Raw genomic sequence first — 16483 nt, 5'->3', positions numbered from 1 at the left:
AAACACACACACATACACACACACTTGGTGACATGGCGTACCCCACACCCGCTCCCATTTCAGCCGGTGCTGGGGTCGCTAAAGCAGAACATCCTGAAGGATGCTAATTGCAAAACCGAACCTCCAAAATCAGGCGAGTGGGCGACCGTCGAGAGGCGTCATGTGGGAATTTCAGGGCTGGAGGGGGAAGAGGAATGCAAACATCCTGTGTCCTCATTAAGAAGTTGTGATGAGACCTTTGAGCTCAGTGTTGCATTCCAGCTTGTGCCAGCCAGTGAACGATCTCAGCTGAGATGACATTTTAGGAAGAGGCCTCTCCTGGTGAACTTTACTGTAAGTCCCCATCCCTCAAAGACATACTGGCTGGAGAAAACCTCTGGGTTTCACATGGTGGTACAACAGTAATGGGTTAAATCATCACTCCTTACATCATTTGTATCACATTCCAATGATAAAACTTGGGGAGGACAAAAATGTCCACCCCATCCCCAATGAAAATTGCACCCCTGGATCCTAGACCCTGTGTGTCGGCCCCACTGGCCTGTGTAGCTAGCTCTTTTTTTCTATAGTCTTACACCATGGTGTTTCTCTATTGTGTCACATGCACTGAATACAACAACTAATTCACCTTACAGTGAAATGCTTACTTACAAGCCCTAACCAAAAATGCAGAAACAAATAAAGAGCAGCAGTAAAATAACAATAGTGAGGCTACAGTGGGGCAAAAAAGTATTTAGTCAGCCACCAATTGTGCAGGTTCTCCCACTTAAAAAGATGAGAGAGGCCTGTAATTTTCATCATAGGTACACTTCAACTATGACAGACAAAATGAGAAGAAAAAAAATCCAGAAAATCACATTGTAGGATTTTTAATGAATTTATTTGCAAATTATGGTGGAAAATAAGTATTTGGTCAATAACAAAAGTTTATCTCAATACTTTGTTATATACCCTTTGTTGGCAATGACAGAGGTCAAACGTTTTCTGTACTTCTTCACAAGGTTTTCACACACTGTTGCTGGTATTTTGGCCCATTCCTCCATGCAGATCTCCTCTAGAGCAGTGATGTTTTGGGGCTGTTGCTGGGCGACATGGACTTTCAACTCCCTCCAAAGATTTTCTATGAGGTTGAGATCTGGAGACTGGCTAGGCCACTCCAGGACCTTGAAATGCTTCTTACGAAGCCACTCCTTCGTTGCCCGGGCGGTGTGTTTGGGATCATTGTCATGCTGAAAGACCCAGCCACGTTTCATCTTCAATGCCCTTGCTGATGGAAGGAGGTTTTCACTCAAAATCTCACGATACATGGCCCCATTCATTGTTTCCTTTACACGGATCAGTCGTCCTGGTCCCTTTGCAGAAAAACAGCCCCAAAGCATGATGTTTCCACCCCCATGCTTCACGGTAGGTATGGTGTTCTTTGGATGCAACTCAGCATTCTTTGTCCTCCAAACACAACGAGTTGAGTTTTTAACAAAAAAGTTATATTTTGGTTTCATCTGACCATATGACATTCTCCCAATCGTCTTCTGGATCATCCAAATGCTCTCTAGCAAACTTCAGATGGGCCTGGACATGTACTGGCTTAAGCAGGGGGACACGTCTGGCACTGCAGGATTTGAGTCCCTGGCGGCGTAGTGTGTTACTACTGATGGTAGGCTTTGTTACTTTGGTCCCAGCTCTCTGCAGGTGATTCACTAGGTCCCCCCATGTGGTTCTTTTGCTCACCGTTCTTGTGATCATTTTGACCCCACGAGGTGAGATCTTGCGTGGAGCCCCAGATCGAGGGAGATTATCAGTGGTCTTGTATGTCTTCCACTTCCTAATAATTGCTCCCACAGTTGATTTCTTCAAACCAAGCTGCTTACCTATTGCAGATCCAGTCTTCCCAGCCTGGTGCAGGTCTGCAATTTTGTTTCTGGTGTCCTTTGACAGCTCTTTGGTCTTGGCCATAGTGGAGTTTGGAGTGGGACTGTTTGAGGTTGTGGACAGGTGTCTTTTATACTGATAACAAGTTCAAAAAGGTGCCATTAATACAGGTAACGAGTGGAGGACAGAGGAGGACTATATACAGGGATACCGGTACAGAGTCAATGTGGAGACTATATACAGGGGGGTACCGGTACAGAGTCAATGTGGAGGTTCTATACAGGGGGACGCGGTACATAGTCAATGTGGATACTATATACAGAGGGTACCAGTACAGAGTCAATGTGGAGACTATATACAGGGGGTACAGGTACAGAGTCAATGTGGAGGTTATATACAGGGGATACTGGTACAGAGTCAATGTGGAGGCTATATACAGGGGGTACCGGTACAGAGTCAATGTGGAGGCTATATACAGGGGGTACCGGTACAGAGTCAATGTGGAGGTTATATACAGGGGATACCGGTACAGAGTCAATGTGGAGGTTATATACAGGGGGTACCGGTACAGAGTCAATGTGGAGCTTATATACAGGGGCTACCGGTACAGAGTCAATGTGGAGACTATATACAGGGGGTACCGGTACAGACTCAACGTGGAGACTCTATACAGGGGGTACCGGTACAGAGTCAATGTGGAGGTTATATACAGGGGGTACCAGTACAGAGTCAATGTGGAGGTTATATACAGGGGATACTGGTACAGAGTCAATGTGGAGGTTACATACAGGGGGTACTGGTACAGAGTCAATGTGGAGACTATATACAGGGGGTACCGGTACAGAGTCAATGTGGAGACTATATACAGGGGGTACCGGTACAGAGTCAACGTGGAGTCCATATACAAGGGGTACCGGTACAGAGTCAACGTGGAGACTATATACAGGGGGTACCGGTACAGAGTCAATGTGGAGACTATATACAGGGGGTACAGGTACAGAGTCAATGTGGTGGTTATATACAGGGGATACTGGTACAGAGTCAATGTGGAGGTTATATACAGGGGGTACCGGTACAGAGTCAACGTGGAGTCTATATACAAGGGATACCGCTACAGAGTCAACGTGGAGACTATATACAGGGGGTACCGGTACAGAGTCAATGTGGAGGTTATATACAGGGGGTACCGGTACAGAGTCAATGCGGAGGTTATATACAGGGGGTACAGGGACCGAGTCAATGTGGAGACTATAAACAAGGGGTACCGGTACAGAGTCAACGTGGAGACTATATACAGGGGGTACCGGTACAGAGTCAATGTGCGGGGGCACTGGTTAGTCGAGGTAGTTGAGGTAATATGTACACGTAGGTAGTTATTAAAGTGACTATGAATAGATAATAACAGAGAGTAGGAGCAGTGTAAAACAGGGGGGGTGTGGCAATGCAAATAGTCTGGGTAGCCATTTGATTAGATGTTCAGGAGTCTTATGGCTTGGGGGTAGAAGTTGTTTAGAAGCCTCTTGGACCTAGAAATGGCACAGTCTTGGAACAGTCTAAGACTAGGGTGGTTGGAGTCTTTGACAATTTTTAGGGCCTTCCTCTCACACCGCCTGGTATAGAGATCCTGGATGGCAGGAAGCTTGGCCCCAGTGATGTACTCGGCCGGACGCACTACTCTATAGGGCCTTGCGGTCGGAGGCCGAGCAGTTGCCATACCAGGCAGTGATGCAACTAGTCAGCATGCTCTCAATTGTGCAGCTGTAGAACCTTTTGAGGAACTGAGGACCCATGCCAAACCATTTCAGTCTGCTGAGGGGGAATAGGTTTTGTTGTGCCCTCTTCACAACTGTCGTGGTGTGCTTGGACCATGTTAGTTTGTTGGTGATGTGGATACCAAGGAACTTGAAGCTCTCAACCTGCTCCACTACAGCCCTGTTGATGTTAATGGGGGCCTCCATTTCCTGTAGTCTACAATCATCTCCTTTGTCTTGATCACGTTGAGGATCAGGCCTACCACGGTTGTGTCGTCTGCACACTTAATGTGTTGGAGTTGTGCCTGGCTGTCATGAATGAACAGGGAGTACAGGAGGGGACTGACCACACACCCCTGAGGGGCCCCGTGTTGAGGATCATCGTGGCGGATGTCTTGTTACCTACCCATACCACCTGGGTGCAGCCCGTCAGGAAGTCCAGGATCCAGTTGCAAAGGGAGGTGTTTAGTCCCAGGGTACTTAGCTTAGTGATGAGCTTTGAGGGTGCTTTGGTGTTGAACACTAGCATTCTCACATAGGTGTTCCCTTTGTCTAGGTGTGAAAGGGCAGAGTGAAGTGCAATAGATATTGCATCATCTGTGGATCTGTTAGGGCAGTATGCTAATTGGAGTGAGTCTAAGGTTTCTGGGATAATGGTGTTGTTGTGAGCCATGACCAGCATTTTAAAGCACTTCATTGCTACAAACCTGAGTGCTATAGGTCGGTAGTCATTTAGGCAGGTTACCTTAATGTTCTTGGGCACACGGACTATGTTGGTCTGCTTGAAACATGTGAGATTTACAGACTCAGACGGGGAGAGGTTGAAAATGTCACACTTGCCAGTTGGTCAAAGCATTCTCGGAGTACACGTCCTGGTAATCCAACTGGCCTTGCAGCCTTGTGAATGTTGACCTGTTTAAAGGTCTTACTCACATTGGCTGTGGAGAGCATAATAACACAGTTGTCCTGAACAGCTGATGCTCTTCATGCATGTTTCAGTGTTACTTGCCACGAAGTGAGCATAGAAGTAATTTAGCTCGTCTGGTAGGCTAGTGTCACTGGGCAGCACTCGGCTGTGCGTCCCTTTGTTGTCTGTAATAGTTTGCAAGCCCTGCCACATCTGACGAGCATCGGAGCCAGTGTAGTACGATTCGATCGTGGTCCTGTATTGATGCTTTGCCTGTTTGATGGTTCGTCAGAGGGCATAGCGGGATTTCTTATAAGCTTCCGGGTTAGAGTCCCGCTTACCCTTTAGCTCAGTGCGGATGTTGCCTGTAATCCATTGATTCAGGTTGGGGTATGTGGGGACGATGTCATCGATGCACTTATTGATGAAGCCAGTGACTGATGTGGTGTACTCCTCAATGCCATCTGAAGAATCCCAGAACATATTCCAGTCCGTGCTATCAAAACAGTCCTGTAGCTTAGCATCTGCTTCATCTGACCACTTTTTAATTGACCAAGTCATGGGTGCTTCCTGCTTTAATTTTTGCTTAAAGGCGGAATCAGGAGGATAGAATTATGGTCAGATTTGCCAAATGGAGGGCAAGGGAGAGCTTGGTACATGTCTCTGTGTGTGGAGTACAGATGGTCTAGAGTCTCTGGTTGCACCTTTAACATGCTGGTGGAAATTTGGTAAATGGATTTAAGTTTCCCTGCATTAAAGTCCTCGGCCTCTAGGAGCACCCCTGTGCATGAGGTTTTCCTGTTTGCTTACAGCTTATTGAGTGCTTTCTTCGTGCCAGCATCTTAGTGCTAGCAATACAGATGTAAACTCTCTAGGTAGATAGTGTGGTCTACAGCTTATCATGAGATACTCTACCTCAGACGAGAAAAACCTTGAGACTTCCTTAGATATCGTGCACCAGCTGTTGTTTACAAATATACATAGACCGCCACCCCTTGTCTTACCAGGGGCTGCTGTTCGATCCTGCTGATACAATGTAAAACCAGCCAGATGTATGTTGTTCATATCGTCATTCAGCCACGACTTAGTGAACATAAGATATTACAGTTTGTAATGTCCCATTGGTAGTTTAATCTTGCTCGTAGATGAAACATTTTATTTTCTAATGATTGCCTGTTTGCCAATAGAACAGATGGCAGTGGGATTTTACTCGCTTGCAGCCCCACCTCCGCCCACTTTTTCTCCATCTTCTCTGTCACGGTTGTCGTAAGTGTCAGAGATATATGTATAGGTGGCAGGGAAGTCAGGCGCAGGAGAGTCAAACGGAGTGTAAAATGGAGTATTTTTATAAATGTCCAAGTAACATGCTCCATAACACAAATAAGAAAAATGAACATAAACAAATATGGGTACGAAGACCCGTCGCGCACCTATACAAAAACCACTACCCTGACAATAAACAATCTCTGACAAAGACATGAGGGGAAACAGAGGGTTAAATACACAACAGGTAATAAATGGGATTGAAAACAGGTGTGTGGGAAGACAAGACAAAACCAATGGAAAATGAAAAATGGATCAATGATGGCTAGAAGACCGGTGACGCCGAGCACCGCCCGAACAAGGAGAGGCAACGACTTCGGCAGAAGTCGTGACACCAAGGCGCAGCGTACGTAGAGTTCCACATTTTAATATAAAGTGAAACTTAAGCAAAGCAAAGCAAAGCAAAAAAACAAACAACGAACGAACGAACGAACGAACGAACGAACGAACGAACGAACCGTGACTACGTGGTGCACAAACACAAAATAATATCCCACAAAACAGGTGAGAATAGGGAACCCTTAAGTATGATCTCCAATTAGAGACAACGATAATCAGCTGCCTCTAATTGGGAACCACACTCAATCCCAAAACATAGAAACAAAATGACTAGAACACCCCCCTAGTCACGCTCTGACGTAAACACCATAGAGAACCAAGGGCTCTCTATGGTCAGGGCGTGGCATTCTCTTCACGCAAATGACGAGGATTTGGGCCTTTTCCTGGGAAAGCAGTATATCCTTCACGTTGGTCTCATCGGACTCGTAAAAGGAAAAAACTTCTACCAGTTCGTGGTGTATAATCGCTGTTCTCATGTCCAGAAGTTATCTTCAGTCATAAGAGACGGTAGCAGCAACATTATGAAAAAAATATGTAAAAAAATGTATTACAAACAATACAACAAAAATGAACAAAATAACCCAGTTGGTTAGGAACACGTAAAACGTGCCTCTCTGGTGCCATTCTTGTCACGTTCTGACCTTTATTTCCTTTGTTTTGTCTTTATTTAGTATGGTCAGGGCGTGAGTTAGGGTGGGCAGTCTATGTTTGTTTTTCTATGTTTGGTTTCTGTGTTCGGCCTAGTATGGTTCTCAATCAGAGGCAGGTGTTGTTAGTTGTCTCTGATTGAGAATCATACTTATTAGGTAGCCTGGGTTTCACTTTTGGTTTGTGGGTGTTTGTTTCCGTGTGAGTGTTTGTTGCCACACGGTACTGTTTCGTTCATGTTCACGTTTTTTGTTTTGTATTTCATTGTGTTCAGTTTATGTCTTAAAATAAATGTTATGGACACTTACCACGCTGCGCATTGGCCCTCCGATCCTTCTCACTACTCCTCCTCAGAAGAGGAGGAAGAATGCCGTTACAATTCTACAATTGTAGATGTATGGCTCATCAGGCTCAGGTAGAATTAGGCTTTCATTTTCATACTGATCAAAGCTCAAATCAAATCCAGACATATTTATATGCTTTAGACACTTTCTGTTTTGTAGGGAAATACCAGGGAGAAAAGGGATTTATACTCAGGTTTGAACATTTGTAAAATACCGGTAAAATATGAAACCCTAGTGAAGACCCATGCTTCTAGTGAAGACCCATGCTTCTAGTGAAGACTCATGCTTCTAGTGAAGACTCATGCTTCTAGTGAAGACCCTGTCACGAACCTCGCCGAAGATGGTGCCTCTTCCTGTTCGGGCGGTGCTCGGCGTCACCGGCCTATTAGCTGCCATCGATTCCCTTTCCGTTTGTTTTGGTTATTGGGTAATTGGATACACCTGTTTTGTATTAGGGTTTGTTTGTAGGGTATTTAAGGGCACTAGGCCCGCTGGGTGTTTGTGCGGGCTTGTTTTTTGTTACTCTGTGTTTGATGGTGTGATTTATTTGTGTCTTTATTCTCCGGACTATTTTTGTCCTGTTGTTTTGACTGGCAACTTATATACGCCCTGTGTGTTGGCGTGACCGTTTTTGTTGCGCTGGTGAATACATTTGACAAACGACTGAACCCTGCTCTCTGCGCCTGATTCCACCCACCACTCCTAGTTGATCGTAACAGGCCCATGGTTCTAGTGAAGACCCACGCTAGATTTTTTTGCCTGATGCTCAGCAGAACAGACTGTTGTTTTTCCTGTATGCCTGAAGCCTGTATATACACATGTTTAACAAACACACATGCATATGCACACTCGTATGCATGAACACACACACACACACACACACACACACACACACACAGTGAAAACAGCTTTCATTCACGCACAGAGACACATACAGCACACGTGCAGCACACGTACACATGTCCAGCATGACGTTGGCAAGCTCTCTAACTCATTCTTTATAACGGTGTCACCAGAAATAATGAAAAGATAATACGTTACCATAACTCCTGTGGTTTGTATTGGAGAAAATCTCACTAATGCAAAAGCTTAGCACAGCCAAATGGCATGTTATTGCAATGTGTCTGTGATTAATTTCTTCTGTAAAAGGAGCATTTATAAATGGGAGTTATCCTCTGTCACTTAATAGCGTTCAATTAATCACCGTCAGAGCAAAGTTGCTACCAAAATAATGACAATTTAATAACACTCCAAGTACAGGGGAGCCAGATGACCTAGCGTTTATAAATGTCAGTGGTCTGGGCCGTAATCTACAGTGACAGGGAAACATGTGCTAGGCCCAGCAGTGTCTGCTTCTATGTAATGCAACAAATGCACCATCCCCATAGTGAGCAGGCTATGAATAACTGTGATAATCACACAACAATGGCTTCATTTATCAACCTACAGTATGAAGAGTGCTAATGTAGTAGCGATTAGGTTGCCTGCCTGGGATGCTTGCCTTTCTGTTTTCTGGTCTGTTCTATGTTCTGTTTCATAGGGCAGGGAGGACGGAACAGGTCAGAACAGAACAGAATGGGACACAACAGCCATCCATCCAGACTGCCTGTCTGTCTGTCTGTCTGTCTGTCTGTCTGTCTCTTTGTTTTCTGGTCTGTTGCAGGGTTAGTTTCAGTGGGCAGGACAGGAGAGTCTGTCTGTCTGACTGTCTCTTTGTTTTCTGGTCTGTTGCAGGGTTAGTTTCAGTGGGCAGGACAGGAGAGTCTGTCTGTCTGTCTGTCTCTTTGTTTTCTGGTCTGTTGTAGGGTTAGTTTCAGTGGGCAGGACAGGAGAGTCTGTCTCTTTGTTTTCTGGTCTGTTGTACTGATGGTTTCAGTGGGCAGGACAGGAGAGCCTGCTTGGTCCGATACCTACAGGATGATGTCAGAGGTGTCATCGAGGACATCTGCTCTTTCTCACTGTCTGTCCTTCATGCACGCAGACACACATTCACACATACACTCAAACATACACACACACACACTCACATGTATTTTGGAAGCATTGTTTAATCAACCCTCTTCATTACAGTTTGACAGGAGACGCCTCGCCCTTCTGTGGTAATGTAGCCATAGCATAAGACAATTGACTGTAACAGCTCTTCCTGTGCACCTTGCAGCCCATCATGTTTTAAGTGTAAGAGTGTACTGTATGAGGCCATCTCCTTCACAGTGTAGGTCCCCAGCATGTCCGAGTGGAACGGCCCATCATGGGCAGTCTGTCAGGCCCATGATAAACTGCTTCCCTGTATTGTACCAATGACACAACTACAACAATCCCTTAAATGATGAAAGTGACTTCTGCTGCCCTAAACAATGCTAACAGCCACACTGTAACTATGAATAGATGTGATGATGGAAAGGGATGACTCCCATCCTAAGGGGAAAAGGTGTAGCTGTAACTGTGATACTTTATTTAGATATTTCACCATCCTTGTTATGTAGTATCTCTACCGTTGTGTGGAACGTTCAGAATGCAGTCTGGTAGCACATTGTGTAACCAATCGGCTATTCTGTGTATGTTAGCTTGTTAGCAACTGTACAGCAGAAGAGAGAAAATAGGAACTATGTGAACTTGATCTGTTTGTCTGGCCTGTCCTTCCTGGGTATGACCGATAGCTTGGCAAATGAGAGAGAGAGAGAGAGAGGCTGGTGGGCCATGACGAAAGGTCACAGTGAAATGGTAAATGATTCTCCTCCTGGCTACCATTGTCACGACTTCTACCGAAGGTAACTCCTCTCCCTGTTCGGGCGGCGCTCGGCGCTCGGCGTCGCCGGTCTACTAGCCGCTACCGATCCCTTTATCTTTTTCTGGTTGTTTTGTCTGTGTTCCTTTTCACACCTGGTTTCAGTTGCTTTGATTTCTGTGGGTATACAGGGCACCTGTTACCTGCCGTAATTCGTGCAGGATTAGACTTGTGTGCATTGCGCTCGATTGTATTTGATGTTTGTTGTTTTTTCGCTATTACGCACGTGTATGTAAAGTGTCGGAACTGTGTTTGTTCCTCCGTGCGTTTGCACGAGTTTCTGATTATTCGAGAGCGTAGTTTTGGGGTTTTGGTCTGTGCCGTTTTTGTATTGCTGGACTATATTATTAAACACGCTTCTCAGACATCCCTGCTCTCTCCTGCGCCTGACTCCTACACCTCTCACCAAGACGCATGTTATCACAACCATGGTAATATCCAGTAACCATCCCCTTCTTCCTCCTCATGTAGGACAGAGGCAGAATCACTCTCCTTACCCAGGGTCCTGGTGAAAAGTAGTGCACTATAAAGGGAATAGGGTGCTATTTGTGACTCAGTCCCAGACTTCACTGTGTTTAGCCCAGGACCTGGCTGCATGAGGTTTAGCGCAGGTCACAGAGTTGGTGAGGTACATCCTTTATCTTAGCACTGGGAGGGCAGCGGTAGGGTGGAGCAGGGTCATGACTAACACAGTGATGGATTCTGGCCGGGTTTAAACCTACAGATCCAGCCTCTTCTGATGGTTCTGACCTAAGCTGTGTGAGAGGAATGCCATGCATGTCCTCTTAAAAGAGGACCTCTGCTTCTATTACCATGATTGGATGAATGAATAAATGAAAGACTGAGCCTTATGCTCTGGCAGTAGAAACACTTATAGTCAGGACAGAGGGATCAAACATCTGAAGAAGAGAGATGCTGATAGGTTGGTTTATTATTGATATTTACATTAAGGTTGTCTGTGGAGGAAAAGGTGTGGAGGCTCTGTGTGTGAGGCAACTGTTCTACCACTGGTCGAGCCCAAACACAAAGTACCAATCACACCTCAATCTGAACCAATCACATTCTCCGTATCCACACGACCTCTTGACCCTGGTGTAAATAACACAACTTTTAAAAAGCCACAAGCAAACCCACTGTTTTCTAGCCCACTCTACTAACATCTCATGCTTGATGGGTTCTGTTACGTAAGACAGATTGTAGGGCCTGTGGTTGTAGAAGAAACTGGTGAACTATACCCCAGGCTAGATTACTTTGTGTGACATTAAAGGGCCACTCTAAAAGGTACAACAGTGTGGTAAATAGCCGGCATAATGTAAAGTGTTTAACAGAATTGGCTCTCATTTTCACTTTCACGGCTGGTTGAAGGCACTCAGGCAGTCGAGAGGAGCTCTTTCACATGTTAATCATTGATGGGGACTGTTTAAGAACAAAAACGTTGTGCAGGACAAGTGTAAAGGGCAGACAAAGCCCCCACTGAACTATTCCCAACTGACACCATGATCATAATAATATTCTGGGCTTCATAAGATTGGCTGTTTGTGAATGTGGCTTTCGGGGAGAGTTTACAAGGGCTGTCTTGTTGTTATTTTTGTGTATAAGCGCAGAATGATTATGTGGCGTGTTTATTCTGGTAACTAACATGTGTTTGTGTGGGCTGGGGCTGTAAGAGGCTGTAAGGCACCACATCTGTTGCTTCCCATTTTGCCTTATGCGACAGGATTTGCAATCATAGCCCTCCTTAGGGTGTGTGTTGTGTGTACACCATCCTCTTTTATTCACGTTTTTATATTCAGAAAATATAAATACAATTATACATTATGGAACATTTGCTGCCAACTATCCAGAAAATGTGTTTCTGGTCTTTTGCTCCTTTATGGTTTTCACCAGCAGGGAGGAGACAAGCTTGGCTGGGTCCCTGATAGAGATTTATACAGGTTTCATGGGTGTATATGTGCAAGTGTGTCAGGTTTATTTCCTACTTCACTGAGAGAAAGTGGGGGGAAAGTAAGACATCAGGAATCTTTTTTGGTTCCACGTCCCCATGTTCCCATAAGGGTGGATTAGCGTTTCAGTGCCTAATGCTAATTACAATGAATTCTCGCGACTAACCCTCAACGATGGGTGGAAGTTTGAGGTAAATGTTGGGGAGAGGAGGTATTTGTGACCTGCTGGATTGAAACGGAGACAGATTGCAGCAGCAAGGTGTTGATAATGCTGTAAGATTAATGCCTCAGCCACAAATAATCACCCTTATCCCCCGTTCTCCCCTCAGCAGATAGAATTGTTCAACTTCCCTGACTCCTGCCCACAGCAAGATGGATGGCACACGTGGGCTGCTGTCAGAGTGGACACACACACACACACACACACACACACACAGGGCCAACTAGGCTTTGGAGAGACTAGAATCATGGGAGTCAAGGTTGGCATCTGGACAGCGAGTCTCTCTCTCTCACACACACGCACACACACATACACATACACACACACACACACACACACAGGGTGAAAACAGCTTTCATTCAAAGTGCACTTAATCCCGGCATCTCTCCTCCAGTCATTTCCATTCTCCTTTTTTCTGTTGTGGATCTCTCTGCTCCTCTCCTTCCCCTCCTGTGTTTCTCTAGTTCACTATGGTCTGGCTTTCTGACATGCGTGCAAATTGGCAAATTACAGGATGGTGGCTGTCACTAGGCAGATTCCTGTGGTCACAAGAGGGCTGAGGGAGGTGTGGAGGCTGGGAGGTGCTAGCATGGAGGGTTGACACTATGGGGTGGACGTTAGCCCTAGTTTCCCTGTCTTAACATTGTTAATGTGGGCTGGTCTGATTGACACACTGCTGGTTTGAAAGGGCCAGCCCCCTGCCTCTCTTCTCTGTGTGCTATAGGGATCTAGGAGGGCCTTCCTCCCCTTCATCCCCCAACCTCCCCAAAGCCTTCCCATCTCTCCTTTGTGTTTCCCCCTCCTTCATGTTGTTCTTCCCCTCCACTTCATTTGCCTCAGAGGCCCATGCAGAGTTGTCATGGTAGAGAGGAGAGAGGAGACCCCCTGGTTTTCTCCCCTACTCTTTTCTCATCTTCTCAGGCAGACACTATATATACAAAAATATGTGGACACCCCTTCAAGTGGATTCGGATAGTTCAGTCACACCCGTTGCTGACATGCGATTTCCATAAACAAACATTGGCAGTAGAATGGCTTTACTGAAGAGCTTAGTGACTTTCAATGAGACACCGTCATATGATGCCACCTTTCCAACAAGTCAGTTCGTAAAATGTCTGCCCTGCTAGAGCTATCCCGGTCAACTGTAAGTGCTGTTATTGTGAAGTGGAAACGTCTAGGAGCAACAACAGCTCAGTCACAAAGTTGGACCGCTGATTGCTGAAGCGTGTAGTGTGCAAAAATCGTCTGTCCTCGGTTGCAACATTCAATACCGACTTTCAAACTGCCTCTGGAAGCAATGTCAGCACAAGAACTGTTGGTTGGGAGCTTAGCGAAATGGGTTTCCATGGCTGAGCAGCCGCACAAGCCTAAGGTCACCATGCACAATGCCAAGGGGCGGCTGGAGTGATGTAACGCTCGCCACCATTGGACTCTGGAGCATCTGGCAGTCCGACGGACTAATCTGGGTTTGGCGGAATGCTACCTGCCCCAATACATAGTGCCAAATGTAAAGTTTGGTGGAGGAGGAAAAAAGGTCTGGAGCTGTTTTTCATGGTTTGGACTAAGCCCCTTGTTCAAGTGAAGGGAAATCTTAACCCTACAGCATACAATGACATTCTAGACAATTCTCTGCTTCTAACTTTGTGGCAACAGTTTGGGGAAGGCCCTTTCCTTGTTACAGCATGACAATGCCCCCATGCACAAAGAGAGGACCATACAGAAATGGTTTGTCGAGATTGTTGTGGAAGAACTTGACTGGCCTGCACAGAGCCCAGACCTCAACCCCAACGAACAACTTTGGGATGATTGGAACGCCGACTGAGAGCCAGGCCTAATCACCCAACATCAGTGCCCGACCTCACTAATGATCTTGTGGCTGAATGGAAGTAAGTCCTCGCAGCAATGTTCCAACATCTAGTGGAAAGCCTTCCCAGAAGAGTAGAGGCTATTATAGCAGCAAAGGGGGGACCAACTCTATATTAATGCCCATGATTTTGGAATGAGATGTTCGACGAGCAGGTGTCCATATACTTTTGGTCATGTAGTCTAGCATTCGCCATCAAATCCCAGCCATCCCTAGCCACCAAGCCCTATTCCAGGCCTGAGGATCAGGCAGGGGTCTGGGTCAGTCCTGGGTGGAAACAGCATGGAGGTGTTATTCCAACAGTGGCCAGGCCAGGGACCCTCCTCAGCCTACTCTCTGTGTCAGGTCCCCTCCAGCTGATCCCCAAAAAGGATGTCTCACTTCAAGGGAGAGAGATGGAAGACTAGGAGATACATAATGAGAGAGGGAGGGGGAGGGAGATGGAGGACTAGGAGATACATAATGAGAGAGGGAGGGGAGGGAGATGGAGGACTAGGAGATACATAATGAGAGAGGGAGGGGAGGGAGATGGAGGACTAGGAGATACATAATGAGAGAGGGAGGGGGAGGGAGATGGAGGACTAGGAGATACATAATGAGAGAGGGAGGGGAGGGAGATGGAGGACTAGGAGATACATAATGAGAGAGGGGGGGGAGGGAGATGGAGGACTAGGAGATACATAATGAGAGAGGGAGGTGGAGGGGGATGGAGGACTAGGAGATACATAATGAGAGAGGGAGGGAGAGAGATGGAAGACTAGGAGATACATCATGGGAGGGGAGGGAGGGAGATGGAGGACTAGGAGATACATAATGAGAGAGGGAGAGGAGGAGGTGGAGATACATAATGGGGATGGAGGACTAGGAGATACATAATGAGAGAGGGAAGGGGAGGGAGATGGAGGACTAGGAGATACATAATGAGAGAGGGAGGGGAGGGAGATGGAGGACTAGGAGATACATAATGGGAGGGGGAGGGGGAGGGAGATGGAGGACTAGGAGATACATAATGAGAGAGGGAAGGGAGGGAGATCGAGGACTAGGAGATACATAATGAGAGAGGGAGTGGGAGGGAGATGGAGGACTAGGAGATACATAATGAGAGAGGGAGGGAGGACTAGGAGATACATAATGAGAGAGGGAGGGGAGAGAGATGGAAGACTAGGAGATACATAATGAGAGAGGGAGGGGAGGGAGATGGAGGACTAGGAGATACATAATGGGAGGGGATACATAATGAGGGGAGGGAGATGGAGGACTAGGAGATACATAATGAGAGAGGGAAGGGGAGGGAGATGGAGGACTAGGAGATACATAATGAGAGAGGGAGGGGGAGGGAGATGGAGGACTAGGAGATACATAATGAGAGAGGGAGGGAGGACTAGGAGATACATAATGAGAGAGGGAGGGGGAGGGAGATGGAGGACTAGGAGATACATAATGAGAGAGGGAGTGGGAGGGAGATGGAGGACTAGGAGATACATAATGAGAGAGGGAGGGAGGACTAGGAGATACATAATGAGAGAGGGAGTGGGAGGGAGGGAGAGAGATGGAAGACTAGGAGATACATAATGAGAGAGGGAGGGGGAGGGAGATGGAGGACTAGGAGATACATAATGAGAGAGGGAGGGAGGACTATGAGATACATAATGAGAGAGGGAGGGGAGGGAGATGGAGGACTAGAAGATACATAATGAGAGAGGGAGGGAGGGAGGACTAGGAGATACATAATGAGAGAGGGAGGGGGAGGACTAGGAGATACATTATGAGATAGGAGGAGGGAGGACTAGGTGATACATAATGAGAGAGGGAAGGAGGACTAGGAGATACATAATGAGAGAGGGAGGGAGAGAGATGGAGGACTAGGAGATACATAATGAGAGAGGGAGGGAGGACTAGGAGATACATAATGAGAGAGGGAGGGGGAGGGAGATGGAGGACTAGGAGATACATAATGGGAGGTGGAGGGAGATGGAGGACTAGGAGATACATAATGGGAGGTGGAGGGGGATGGAGGACTAGGAGATACATAATGAGAGAGGGAGAGAGGACTAGGAGATACATAATGAGAGAGGGAGGGGGAGGGAGATGGAGGACTAGGAGATACATAATGGGGGGGGAGGGGGAGGGAGATGGAGGACTAGGAGATACATAATGAGAGAGGGAAGGGGAGGGAGATCGAGGACTAGGAGATACATAATGAGAGAGGGAGGGGAGGGAGATGGAGGACTAGGAGATACATAATGAGAGAGGGAGGGAGGACTAGGAGATACATAATGAGAGTAAGGGGGGAGGGAGATGGAGGACTAGGAGATACATAATGAGAGAGGGAGGGGAGGGGATGGAGGACTAGGAGATACATAATGAGAGAGGGAAGGGGAGGGAGATGGAGGACTAGGAGATACATAATGGGAGGGGGAGGGGAGGGAGATGGAGGACTAGGAGATACATAATGAGAGAGGGAGGGAGGACTATGAGATACATAATGAG

This window comes from Oncorhynchus tshawytscha, linkage group LG12 (genome assembly GCF_018296145.1).
Source record: "Oncorhynchus tshawytscha isolate Ot180627B linkage group LG12, Otsh_v2.0, whole genome shotgun sequence".
NCBI classification, from domain to species: domain Eukaryota; kingdom Metazoa; phylum Chordata; class Actinopteri; order Salmoniformes; family Salmonidae; genus Oncorhynchus; species Oncorhynchus tshawytscha.
The sequence above is the reverse complement of the archived record's forward strand: the minus strand, read 5'-3'. Positions refer to the sequence as shown.